Genomic DNA, 13,363 nt, shown 5'->3' with positions numbered 1-13,363 from the left:
ATTTTAGAGAGAGACAGAGAGACAGAGAGAGAGAGACTGATCTGGGGACAGGGGCCGAGGGAGAGAGAGAGGATCTTAAGCAGGTTCCATGCTCAGCATAGAGCCTGACATAGGGCTCAATCCCATGACCCTCGGATCAAGAGCTGAGGTGAAATCAAGAGTCAGAGGCTCAACTGACTGAGCTGTGGTGGGTGCCCGAGGGCATTCCAAATGGAGGGGCCGATATATGCAAGGAATGGAACAAGTACAGTGTGACTCAGAGATAGAACAAGAAACTAGAAAGGTCAAGAAACTAGAAAGGTAAGCGGGGGAGGATCATAAAGTGTACATATGCCGAAGAAACAATTTTGAACTTTTTCTTCTAAATCTGCACTGTCCCATATGGTATCGCCAGTGGCCACATGTGGCTACTGAGCATTGGAAATGCGGTTAGTCCAAATCAAAATAGGCTCTAAGCATAAAATACACTTTCATTTTCAAAGACTTAGTCTGAAAAAAAAAGTAAAATACCCAATGAATAAGTTTTATATTGATTATATATTGAAAATCTTATTGTTGCTATTTTGGATTAAAACATCATTCAAATTAATTACACTTGTTCCTTTTATTCTTTTATTATTATTTTAAATGTTTATTTATTTTTGAGAGAGAGAGGGAGAAAGAGCACAAGTGGAAGGGCAGAGAGAGAAGGAGACACAGAATCCAAAGTGGGCTCCGGGCTCAGGGCTCCAGGCTCAAGAACCACGAGATCATGACCTGAGCCAAAGCTGGACGCTCAACCGACTGAGCCACCCAGGCACCCCACCCTTGTTCCTTTTAAATGTGGCTACTTGAAAATTTAAAGTTACTTAAGTGGCTTGCATTGTATTTCTACCGGCCAGGACTGCTGTAGATCAGCCTTAGCAAACTATGACCTGTAGGCCAGTGCCCAGTTTTGTAGGGCCGATGAACTAAGAAATTTAAAAGAAATTGCTTTGGAGGTGCCTGGGTGGCTCAGTTGATTAAGCGCCCAACTGCGGCTCACAGTTGGTGGGGTTAGAGCCCCGCGTCAAGTTGTGTGCTGACAGCTCAGAGCCTGGAGCCGGCTTCACAGTCCCTGTCTCCCTCTCTCTCTGCCCCTCCTCCGCTTGCTCTCTCTCTCTCTCTTTCAAAAATAAATAAACGTTAAAAAGGTTTTTTTAACGTTTATTTATTTCTGAGGAAATGAAAAAAAGTTTTTTCAAGAAATTCCTTTAGAAGAAGGAAGAGGAAAAGGAGGAAGAGAGACAAAAACTGCATGTGGCTTAAAAGCCTCCAATATGTGCTGCTTGGCTCTCTACAAAAAAGGTTTTGCTGGCCTCTGCTCTAGATTCTTACCACTCTGCGTCCTGTGGAACAGGAGCACTGACATCGCCCAGGAGCCTGTCAGAAATGCGGAACCTCAAGCTCTAACCTGGACTTACTGAGTCAGAATCTCCATGTCAACAAGACCTGCAGGTGATTCATGTGCTTGTTAAAGTGTAAGAGGTACAAGGGTAGATGATAGTCATTGGAGGATATTTAAAAAAGAGAGTGGCGGGTTTATTTTCCCACATAAAACCCCCTTCTTTTACACCTAGAATAAGTCAGTTTGTCCAAGTACTTTGTAATATTTCTGTGGAGAGTATGGATAAACATTTCATTTTCCTGAACTGACATTGTGTCTGAGATGAATTCAACTCTATATTAAAGAAATCAAGGTCATGGGGTTTGGTCTGATTCAATGACTTCCAAAAATTTCTTTGACTATGAATGACAAGGAAAATATTTTTTATTGGGGCACCTGCGTGGCTCAGTCGGGCAAGTGTCTGACTTCAGCTCAGGTCAGGATCTCACAGTTGGTGAGTTCAAGCCCCACGTCGGGCTCTGTGCTGACAGTTCGAAGCCTGGAACCTGCTTCGGATTCTGTGTCTCCCTCTCCCTCTGCCCTCCCCTGCTCATGCTCTGTCTCTCTCAAAAATAAATAAACATGTAAAAAAAAAACCTTAAAAAATATTTTTTATTTTTACTGGATGTCAAAGTATATATATCTATAAATATATAGAGAGATATATAAACATAGATATATTTAACTGAAATCAAAGTTACACAAAATAGTATTTGCTTTTACTGGAGACACGCTGCCGTATTTTCTATTGTATTCTATTCTTTTCATTCCAATCCATTCCATTCTATAATATTCCATTCCATTCCATTCAAACCAGTGTATTTTTAGTCATGACAGAGTACCTGGCACTGAACTAGCCTTCCCACTAGAAACAACTGTGAAATTGGGTGAAACATATCCAATGCCTGATTTGAGTCAGTCAACTGTTAGGGAAGAAAACTTAAGAGGTATAGCTCATAATCACCCATTCTGTTAGGGATAATTTCCTTATTGTGTTGCAGAGAGTTGGGGTCTGAGCTGAGCATGGTCATTCCATTGAGTTTTGGAGGAGACAGAGATCAGAGTTTCAAAAAGCTGACATGGCTGGAATCCATGAGTCAGGGCAACAGAAATGAGAGAGCAAAGGGATCCCAGGAGTCCTTCCCGGGGTCACCCAGGAGTCCATGGCTGAGGGCTGAGCTGTTCCTCTTGTGCAGAGAGCAGCTGAGAGCAGGTGCTGTAGAATTGGGAGCAGAATGGGCTAGGATGAAGCCGGCTGGGGGAAGGGTGTGCAGAAAGATCTTGGAGTTCCGGCCCTGCCAGAAAGGGGAGATCACAGCACCACCCCTGGAGCCCAAAAAAGACAGCACCCAGAGGAAGACCAACTCTGACCTGCCCTAACAAAGCCAATAGCCCCAAAGCTCCAGAGGAGACAAATTTTGTAGGGCCAGGTCTAGTTAGCTTTGGCCACACATTGCAGCCCAGTCCCGTCTGGTCAATCTGACGAGCACGCCCTTGGTGGAAGAGTACAGTTGGAACTGACCAAATCAGCTGTTATACCTGAGGTGGAAAGAGAACATCAGAGTGTATATTCTACTGCTACTGTATGTAGCATTTTCATAAATGAAGCCTGTTATTTTAGTTGCCCCCCCAAATATTCATTCATTCATTTATTACTTTGTTATTAAATAATTTCTGAAGAGCGATTATGTGTCTGAGATGGAGCTGGCAGTAGGGATACAGAGATGTAAAAAGACAATTCCAGCTCTCATGATGCACACAGTTAGATAATGTGTGAAAGATAGTGTGAATCTCTATGGAGCTATTCCAGTTGAGAAGTGCAGTGGTGTCCCTTTATATGTGGGGATGTGTTCCAATACCCCTGCGGAACGATGTCTGAAGTTGTGGATGGTACCAACCCCTCTCTATATATTTTCCTGTGTGTACGTATCTATGATACAGTGCAATTTATAAATTAGGCACAGTAAGAGGTTAGCAATAATAACTAATCGTAAAATAAACAATTGTGACAATACAGTGTAATAAAGTTATGTGGTCTCTTCCTCAAAATATCTTATACTGTATTCATCCTTATGACGATGGTAATGCGAGATAATAAAATGCCTACGTGATGAGATGAAGTGAGGTAAATCACGTAGGCATGTGACGTAGCATTGCAGCTGCTATGGACCTTTTGACTGTATGTCAGAAGAAGGATCATGTGCTTCCAGAATGCAGTTGATCACAGGTAACTGAAAGCATGGATAAGGAGACTACTGTACTTTTTGACATTTTGTAATTTCCTTGTATTTGCAATTTTTTTTTTTTTTGTGGTCAACTGATTTTTTTTTTAATTTTTTTTTTTAACGTTTTATTTATTTTTGAGACAGGGAGAGACAGAGCATGAACAGGGGAGGGTCAGAGAGAGGGAGACGCAGAATCTGAAACAGGCTCCAGGCTCTGAGCTGTCAGCACAGAGCCCGACGCGGGGCTCGAACTCACGGACTGTGAGATCATGACCTGAGCCGAGGTCAGCCACCCAACCAACTGAGCCACCCAGGCGCCCCTGTATTTGCAATTTTTTAATGTTTATTTATTATTTTGAGAGAGAGAGAGAGAGAGAGAGAGAGTTGGGGAGGGGCAGAGAGAGAGGGAGACAGAATCCGAAGCAGGCTCCAGGCCCTGAGCTGTCAGCACAGAGCCTCATGCGGGTCTCAAACTCACAAGCAGTGAGGTCCTAATCTCAGCTGAAGTCTGACGCTTACCTGACTGAGGCACCCAGGCACCCCAGACCTTATTCTTTTTCTTTTTTCTTTTTTTAAATGTTTATTTAGTTTTGAGAGAGAGGCAGAACATGAGTGGGGGAGAGAGACAGAGGGAGACACAGAATCCAAAGCAGTCTCCAGACTCCGAGCTGTTCAGCACAGAGCTCAACCCAGGGCTTGAACTCAGGAACCATGAGGTTATGACCTAAGCTGAAGTCAGATGCTCAACCGATTGAGCCACCCAGATGCCCCTGTAATTTCCTTATATTTCTAAAAAAATTTTCCAGAGTCATATTCTTTTCCTGGTGTTAGAGTAATGTTATTCTCCCATCCCCCCATAATTTTAGCAGTTTTACTGAATCAATAATTTATGAAATATCTGTTCCGCTGCTCAAACATTTATTGCTTTATTATTTTGGTAATATCTGAGATAATTATGCAAGTTAGCTTCCAAAATATCCTTGTTAAATGTTTAATCCTTCATTACTATATATTAATTTAGAGAGTTTAGGTTCAACTGGAGTGTAATTCTAATATTTCATTAGAACACAAAAGTTAAGGCAGTTTATGTTATTGTTGTTTTTGATGTTGGAGATTTTTTATCAAGGTTTGTTTGTTTTTCTTTTAATCGTGATTCAGTTAAGAAGGATTCATCTTGAAAGTAACTCAAAATAAGGGAGCCTTATTGATGTGGTGGTGATTCTGTGACATATGCCTGCAGACTGCACGGTGGGAAAGCCTGAGTTGATTGTTAATTGTTAAGGCTTCACTGTACACAGAGTGTATTGGGAGTTGTGGTCCACGTAAAAATAACAGGCACAAGCTCGACTCTCTCTGATCTCTTGTTATAAGGTGTATACAAAATAGATAAACATTTATGCTGTAAGAAGTATTGGGAAAGAACTCTTTGGCAATAGTATCACTTATGCATGGTAAATCTTTCAGACAGACTCAGTTTAATCTTAACAATAATTTGTCTTAATGTGCCTGAACTGTGTGAACGTCTGCAAGTCAATTCTTGTAAAGAGGCCACATACAAAACTAAAAAAAAAAAAAAAAGTCTTGCTGAAAAATAATCTCAAATGAAGGCCTCTTCTGTGGCCTCTTTGAATTCTTTCACATTATTAATTTTTTTTTCCTCTCCCCCACGTTCTTATTTTGGCTGGAAGGATAACTTCGAATAAAATGCTGAGAAGGAAGATGGTCACAATTTTAAAAATTCACTGGGGTCGGTTTTTGCCTACTCCTGCCTCAGTATAGAGTGGGATTGTTTGCCACACACAGTCATGGTTATAGAAATAACATGGTGTCCTCAGGTCCTACCACTGTCGGGTGAAAATCTCAAAGGGAATATAAATCACCTAAATGAGGAATCCTAATCCTTTTCACAGCTTTCATACTTATGAAAAGGCGGTCGATTTGTAGCATGTAAGAGAGAAGATGATTTTACTTTGTTGGAATAATTCAAACATCTGCTCCTTACTTTGAATAGATTCTGATTTATGTGCCTGTACAAACTTGATATCTATAAAACCGACTCGCAATGTAATATTTTGAAATTTTATTCTCTCTTTGCTTTAGGGAGCTCCAGAACCTAGGAAGTGACTAATGATATTGCATGAGATAGATTAACTTAATTCTTTCATCATCAATTTTTGTTTGTGACTACATGGTAACAACCATAAAAATAGAGACTAAGCGTTCATTGCTTGGAGCGTTCTACTTTCCTGTTGTGCAGCAGGACGATGCAGCTATGTTCCATAATTTAAAGAATGCCTATATACTCCATGAGCATCATGATGATTCAGCAATTCAACTTTATGCAACGAAAGCAAAAAGAAGAAAAGTAGAATATTCAGATTCTGACTTAGTATGGTGCAGCCCAACACTCCCCAACCAAACACACTCAAGCTTTCAACTCAATAGAGCACCTTATAAGGAACTACATAATATTGGAAGTATGTGTTTCAGCACAATCAGGTACTGTGTTATCTCGACAGTTTAAGACTTAAAAGAGAAACTCTTTCTTCTTTCTTCTTGCCTGATTTCCCTTAAACTCTTTCCCCTAGGAAAAGGATATTGTTTATCTTCCCCCATGTTGATGACTCCAATAACCTGTGTTGAAAGTTTGCAGAATTGCATTGCCACTGTAGATCTATTTCTCACGTTACTCTTCAAATCGAGTGTTCTGTAATATCTAAGAGAAACAGTGTTTCCAAGTCGTTGTGGTTGTCGTTAAAAACAAAAAAAAATGTTTTTAAAAAAAAGTTTTTTAAAAAAACTTTTAATCACTTTAATCACTTTGATCACTTTAATCAAAGTGTTCACTGTTTCTTCCATTCTTTCTCCCATTTATCACTACTTCCTCGTCCTTTGCTTTCTCATTCCAAGGAGCTTTTTATGAATTGTCTTCAGTTAGGGTATAATTTAAGTCTGATTTCATAAGCCGATTACTGTGGAACCAGATGACAGAAGAACCTCCCAGAAGAGCACACTTAATACAGGAAGTGAGGTTAATGATTCAGTGGGTGAAACTCTTATTTCTGACTCATCATGCCACCTAATAAAATGCTATATTCACAAAGGAGATTCAGTAAACGTTTGTTGACTGATTACTACACCGCTGCTAAATCCTGACTATAAGAAAAATGCCATGTAGAAATCATCAATTTCAGTTCTGAAGATTAGGAAACAGAAGCACGGACAAATCAACTGACATGTCTGGTAGAATACGTGGAGGAGTTTGTCTAGAAACATTTCTATTATTGGCTCCATTTTAGGTCCCTGTATGGTTTCCCTTTGCTCTCTTTCTCATCTCTTGAACAGGTACATTATATCACTATACATACTTACCTTCGAAGGCCTTTGTAGATATTTTTTGGAACAAGGCGGTAAAAAAGCATCACGTCCTAAACAGGTACCAAGACATTAGATTCAGAAATGGACCTTTGCCATCTGACCAAATTGAGTGTGACACAAATTGGTGTCCAAGTTTCACGTAGTTGATCAGAAACTATGTGGTAATCTGTGACAACCGGTTCAGTCTGTCAAAGATGCAGAATTGAGTCTGCGATTGGGCAGTAGTTTCCAATTACCCTGGCAGCCTTGGAGAAGTAGTCCACTCTTGAAAACATTCTTTCGGAATTACCTTGCCTGGTTTAGTTGGCGGACCTTAAATTTTCAAAAGCTCTAGGCCGTCATGAGAATGCATGTATATACGTACTCACAATAATTTACACGGACTTTCAGCAAACTTAGAAGACCCTGAATCTATCTGAGGACTTTCCATGGTATCATGACCTATAGAATACACATTTTTGGCTTAGAGAGCCAGTGCATGTATCTACTTTTGTTCGTTCATTTGCCAATTTTGGGGGTAGGGGGCTGGGGAATGGGGACCAAATTGTCAATCTTTAAATCTATGTTTATAAAATCAGTGGAAAAATTATTTCCTTTCAAAGCAGAGAGTAAATTTGTAAAAATTTGTTACCGCCATTGTACAGATTTGATTTTTTTGCTAGAATTAGAGATTTTATCTCATATTGAATGTGATTCCTAAAGTTAAACTTCTACTATCAAAAAGTCATTCTGGTATTAGAGTTCTTTCCAGTTCCAGAAATGAGAATCAAAGCATTCCATGAGGGAGAAAGGATTTATACCAGGAGTCAGCAAACTAAGGCAGGAGGACCAAATGGGTCCTACCATCTTGTTTTTATAAATAAAATTTTATTAGCATAGGGCTGCACCCATTTGTGTTTGCCTGTAGCTGCTTTTGTGATATAGGAGCAGTTGAATAGTTGTAACAGAGATTGTGAAGGCAGCAAAGCCTAAAATATGTGTTATCTGGACCTTTTTAGAAAAGTTTACTCACTGCTGTCCTATACCAGTCTAATTAAAAGCATCATAACCTCAGTGCTATTGATGTTTGAGGCTGGATACTCTTTCTTGTGGGGAGCGAGGCAGGGGCTATCTTGTGCATTATAGGATGTTTAGTTGCATCCATGGCCTCTTCTATCCACTGGATGCTGGAAGACCCTGAACCCCCTTGCCCCGGTAGTGATAATCACAAAGGCCACCAGACATTTCCAAATGTCCCGATTGAGACCCAGTCTTTAGCTAGCTAAAGTCTCTCTTCTTGGCTACAGGAGAGAGGAGTCCATACCTTCTCCATGACTTAAGGATCTCTTCCACTGTGAAGTTTTTCATTAGAGCATTCTTTCTTTCAAAGAAGAGATCTATTCTGCTATTACATCAGTTTATCTCTCTTTTAGTTTTTCAAAGAGGTAGAATACTAGTAATTTCTGCCTCTTAATTAAAAATACCTTAAAAAACCTTGAACTTGCTAAGAAGTCACCCCTTTCCTCATTATTATATTAGTTCTTCTTTCATCTTTTATTTGAAGCATAGTTAACACACAATGTTATGTTAGTTTCAGGCACACAACATAGTAATTTGACAACTCTGTATGTTATACCCTCATTAATATTATTACTATTAAGTGCTATCATCACTTCAAGCCCAAATAAATTAAATAATTTTGATTTTCCTACTATAGGAAAAGAAGTAGTTATGTAAATCCAAGATATTATTACTACTCCTAGTTTTATTATTGGTTTCTTCTCTGATGCAGCTTGACCCCATTGTGTAGAACTGTCTCCATTGAGAAATTTCGTGAATGAGAAAGATTTATAACGAGTATCCCAGTCAGAGCATCACTCTCTGAGAATGTGAACCTGCTTCCTTTTCTAAACACTTCAGTTAACTGATTTCTACCCTTCTATTTTTAAAAAAAAAATATTTATTTATTTATTTTTGAGACAGAGGGAGAGAAAGAGAGTGGGGAAAGAGTTTAGAGAGGGGGAGAGAGAGAATCCCAAGCAGGCTCTGCGCTGTCAGCACAGGGCCTGACATGGGGTTCGATCCCACCAACCGTGAGATCTTGACCTGAGCCTAAATCAAGAGTCGGACACTTAACCGACTGAGCCACCCAGACACCCTTGATTCTACTCTTCTTTAAGTATTGCCTTAAGAATTATAATTATATTAGACGTATTTTTTTTTTAAGATTTTAAGCAATCTCTACACCAAACTTACAACCCTGAGATCAAGAGTTGCAGATTGTACTCACTGAGCCAGCCAGGTGCCCCTATAAGTATTTTTCTTTTCCCATCTTCATTTAATGACAAAGCCTTACACATATATATGAAATCCTGAATGTTTCTTCCATCTTTTCGTTAAAAGAGTTGCTTAAAAGAGAAACGTTCTTTAAGAATTTTCTCTTAGGCTGTCATCTAAAAATAAATCTTTCTCTTCATTTTTAGATAGATAAACAGGGTTATAACTTCAGCCATTTAAATCATATTGTTGAACCTGATGGTCTGTGTACTTTCTGATCTAAGTAGATTTTATCTTTTAATATTTATCTTGAGTGGATATGGGTGAATTGGTTTTGTGAAAAACTCTTGTAGAAATCAGGCAAGAAATATTTATTTCCTCCAGAGTCTAATCTAAGGTCGATGACATTTACACACAGAGAAAATGAAGCTATTTCATCACTTCAGAATGAACTGAAGTGATCTATCACTGCAAATATAGTTTTTAAAAAACCGCCACACACAGATTACTGAGAAAACGTAATTTAGTGGTCAGAACAAAATTAAATATTTAGAGGAGTGGGAAGTGAGTTAAAAATAAATTCATTTACTCCCATGCTAGAATGACCTGCCGTCATCCCTTCTGACTTTTACCTGATGAGGTAAATATGACCTAAGGTTCAGGAGGTTTGTTCCATACGTGTGACGACTGTGACATTGCCATGGTTCCGAGCAAAATATTGTTTCTTTGGCACTGCTCACATTGTCATTACCATTATGCAACCTTAATTTTCATGTAGCTTAAATTATAGAACCATCAGAGTTTAGTCAAGTTACCATAAAACAATCCAACAGATTGTTTGCCTCTGTGTTAATAATTCTTTTCAGGGGAGATACGTTCCTTTCTTATTTGGATATAAGAAATAACTTTTAAAGTATCAGGAAAACAACAGACATTAACAATGTTTTCTCTAACACGAGTGCCAAAGTGATCAAAATTCCTAACGACATGCAAGTTGGAAACATGTAATGTTTTCTTTATTTTGTCTTCAGTGATACAAGGTGGTCTCTTTTTTTTCTTTTGTTCAACAATCGAATTTCCAGAGCCGGAAAACTGTTACCCTTTCATACTTGGGTTGATAGTCACTCTGACCTTCTTACACAAAGAGTGAAAAAAAAAATCTCTCCAAACCCACAAACCAATGTTTTTATTTTGAAGAAAAACCAACTTTTTTTTTTTTCCATGAAAGGGACAAAAAAAGAAAGAAAGAAAGAAAGAAACCATAGCAAACAAATGTTTTGTGATTCACAATTGCACGCTATTCACAGTTGTGGTGGTTATTATCCAATTATATGTGGTTTGTCCTGTATCATCTTGTCTGTGTATTTTACGGGTGTCATTTTGTTTATTTTTGCTCTGATTATTTTAGAATTAGTACAACATATAGTATGTCTGAGTGCATCAGTTCACTTCAGGCCCAATCTTGTAAATCTCCACACCCATTTTGCATAAAAGCTCCCACAGATCAGATAAATCATGTGTTGACGACCTGCATGTGGATATGGTTACTTGAGGAAAGTCCTAACGCTCCTCTTTCCCCATTTTCTTCCAGTTGCTTCATTTATGTACATTATGTTTCATTTACTCATTCATGTACTCAAAAATCATTTAGATCCTCATGACATGCCGGAGGTGGTACTTTCACATTTTCTCATTCATTCTTAGGTTGATTCTGTGGTCTCAGCGTATTTATTTTCATTTTACAGATCAGGAAATCAAGGTTTCGGGGAGGTGGATTTATCCAAGATTACATAGGTAGTATGCATGGCTCTAGGATTTGTTACTTTTCTGCAAACTGTATTTGCGTGGTTGGATTTGTATGTTTATGTGATGAGAAAAAAGAGTTTAATAAATGGACTGTAGTGTTCCTAACTGAATCACTGTGAGGGGAAAAGATAAGGTGAAATAATTTATGTCTCAGAGCAACAGCATAAATTTCTTAATTATTAGGTTGTATATTCAAGAGAATGCAACAATTGTCTGGAAAGTGAAATGTTTGGTCAATCAAAAAATGTTTTTCCTGTGTGACATTGCTGTGGTTTTGACTGATCTGAGATGTTTCGGCCCTTTGGAGTTCATGGCATAGGTTTGCCTATCTCGACCAGTGGGGTTCTCCAGCCTACCTTCTTTGTGTCCTTTTTCTGTGCAACAGAGGAAGAGATTAGCAGGTATGTGACATTTTGCTTAGTTTTAAATAAGTTGTATTGCATTTCTTAAAATCGTAAAAGCCATTTAATTTTTTGATTGTATAAAACATATGTAACATAAAATTTACCACCTCAGCTATTTTTTTAAATGTTTATTTATTTTTGAGGCGGTGGGGAAGGGCAGAGAGAGGTGGGGACATAGGACCTGCGGAGGGCTCTGTGCTGACCGCAGAGAGCCTGCTGCAGGGCTTGAACTCACAAACCGGGAGATCATGACCTGAGCCAAAGTTGGAGGCTTAACCGACCGAGCCACCCAGGCACTCCCCACTTCAACCATTTTTAAGTGTGCAACTCAGTGGCACTGTTGTGCAATCCTCAACCACTATTCAGTTCCAGAACCTTTTTTCATCTCAGAAACTCTGTATTCATTACAGAGTAACTTCCCGTTCCTCTCTCTCCCCAATATCTGACAACCTGTAATCTATTTTCTATCTCTATGAATTTGATTATTGTAGGTACCTCATATCAGCAGAGTCATGCAATATTTGTCTTTTTTGAGGCTGGCTTATTTCACTTAGCATGTTTTCGTGATTCATCCATGTGGTGCGTGTACCAGATTTCTATTACTTTTTAAGGCTGAATAATATTTCATTGTGTATAGATGCCATATTTTGTTTATTCATCCCCTTATTGAGGAACATTTGGGTTATTTCCACCTTTTGGTCATAGTTCATGAGTAATGCTGCCATGAACATTAGTGTGCATCTGAGTTCCTGCTTTCAATTCTTTTCAGTATATACCCAGAAGTGGAATGGCTGGGTCCTGTGGTAGTTCTATATTTAACTTTTTGAGGAGTCTCCAAACTGTTTTCCATAGCAGCTGCACCATTTTACATTCCTGCCAACAATGGGCAAGTGTTCTAATTTCTCCACATCCTCACCAATGCTTCTTTTCTTTCTTTCTTTCTTTCTTTCTTTCTTTCTTTTCTTCTTTCTTTCTTTTTTAATAATAGCTCTCTGAATGAGTGTATCTTTAAATTTTTAATAAAACATTTTCCATGATTATAATTAAAATATGCCCGTAGATTTTTAGACTTATTTGTTTTAAATAATGGACTCTCCCAATTTGCATCTTTTATTTCTGAGTATATGCTAAGGGCTTATTGTTGGGAGAATTTTCTGTGGTGGGGGTGGGGGGAGGATGTCCATGTTTTGAAGCACTAAGCCTGTCCAATAGGATTCCTAATCAAGTAGAACTCTGAACCCCCTGAAATTAATTTATACAGTTTATACAATCTAATCTTTGTCTGAATATTAGGCATAAACTCTGCACACTATTAGAACGCGTTCTGAGGGGGCGCCTGGGTGGCTCAGTCGGTTGAGCGTCCGACTTCAGCTCAGGTCATGATCTCACACTCCGTGAGTTCGAGCCCCACATCGGACTCTGTGCTGACAGCTCAGAGCCTGGAGCCTGCTTCAGATTCTGTGTCTCCCCCTCTCTCTGCCCCTCCCCTGTGCATGCTCTGCCTCTCTCTGTCTCAAAACCAAACCAAAACAAAACAAAAACATTAAAGAACACATTCTGGGAATCAAGAGAGCAGTAGCTTTTGCAGTGTAAAATTCTGGGGTAAACGAAAGACACGTACACTGTTGATTCTTCTAGGTGAACCAGATCTTCCTGATAAAAACAAAGCAAATACGGAAGATCCTGAAAACAATTAGCAACAGCCTTTATAATTATGCAAAAACGTAATGAGAAGAATGTCATCCATCACCAAGGGGCAAGCATGAGACCAGATAAATGCTTAAGGAATTGCTATGCTGTCCCTCAAAACCCCCCACCCCACCACCCATGTAAACTGTGAATGAGGAAAAGAAAACAAGGCTTTTGGTAAAATGTCCAAAGAAAACCTA

Source organism: Panthera onca, chromosome A1, assembly GCF_046562875.1.
Source record: "Panthera onca isolate mPanOnc1 chromosome A1, mPanOnc1 haplotype 2, whole genome shotgun sequence".
Lineage (NCBI taxonomy): Eukaryota > Metazoa > Chordata > Mammalia > Carnivora > Felidae > Panthera > Panthera onca.
The sequence above is the reverse complement of the archived record's forward strand: the minus strand, read 5'-3'. Positions refer to the sequence as shown.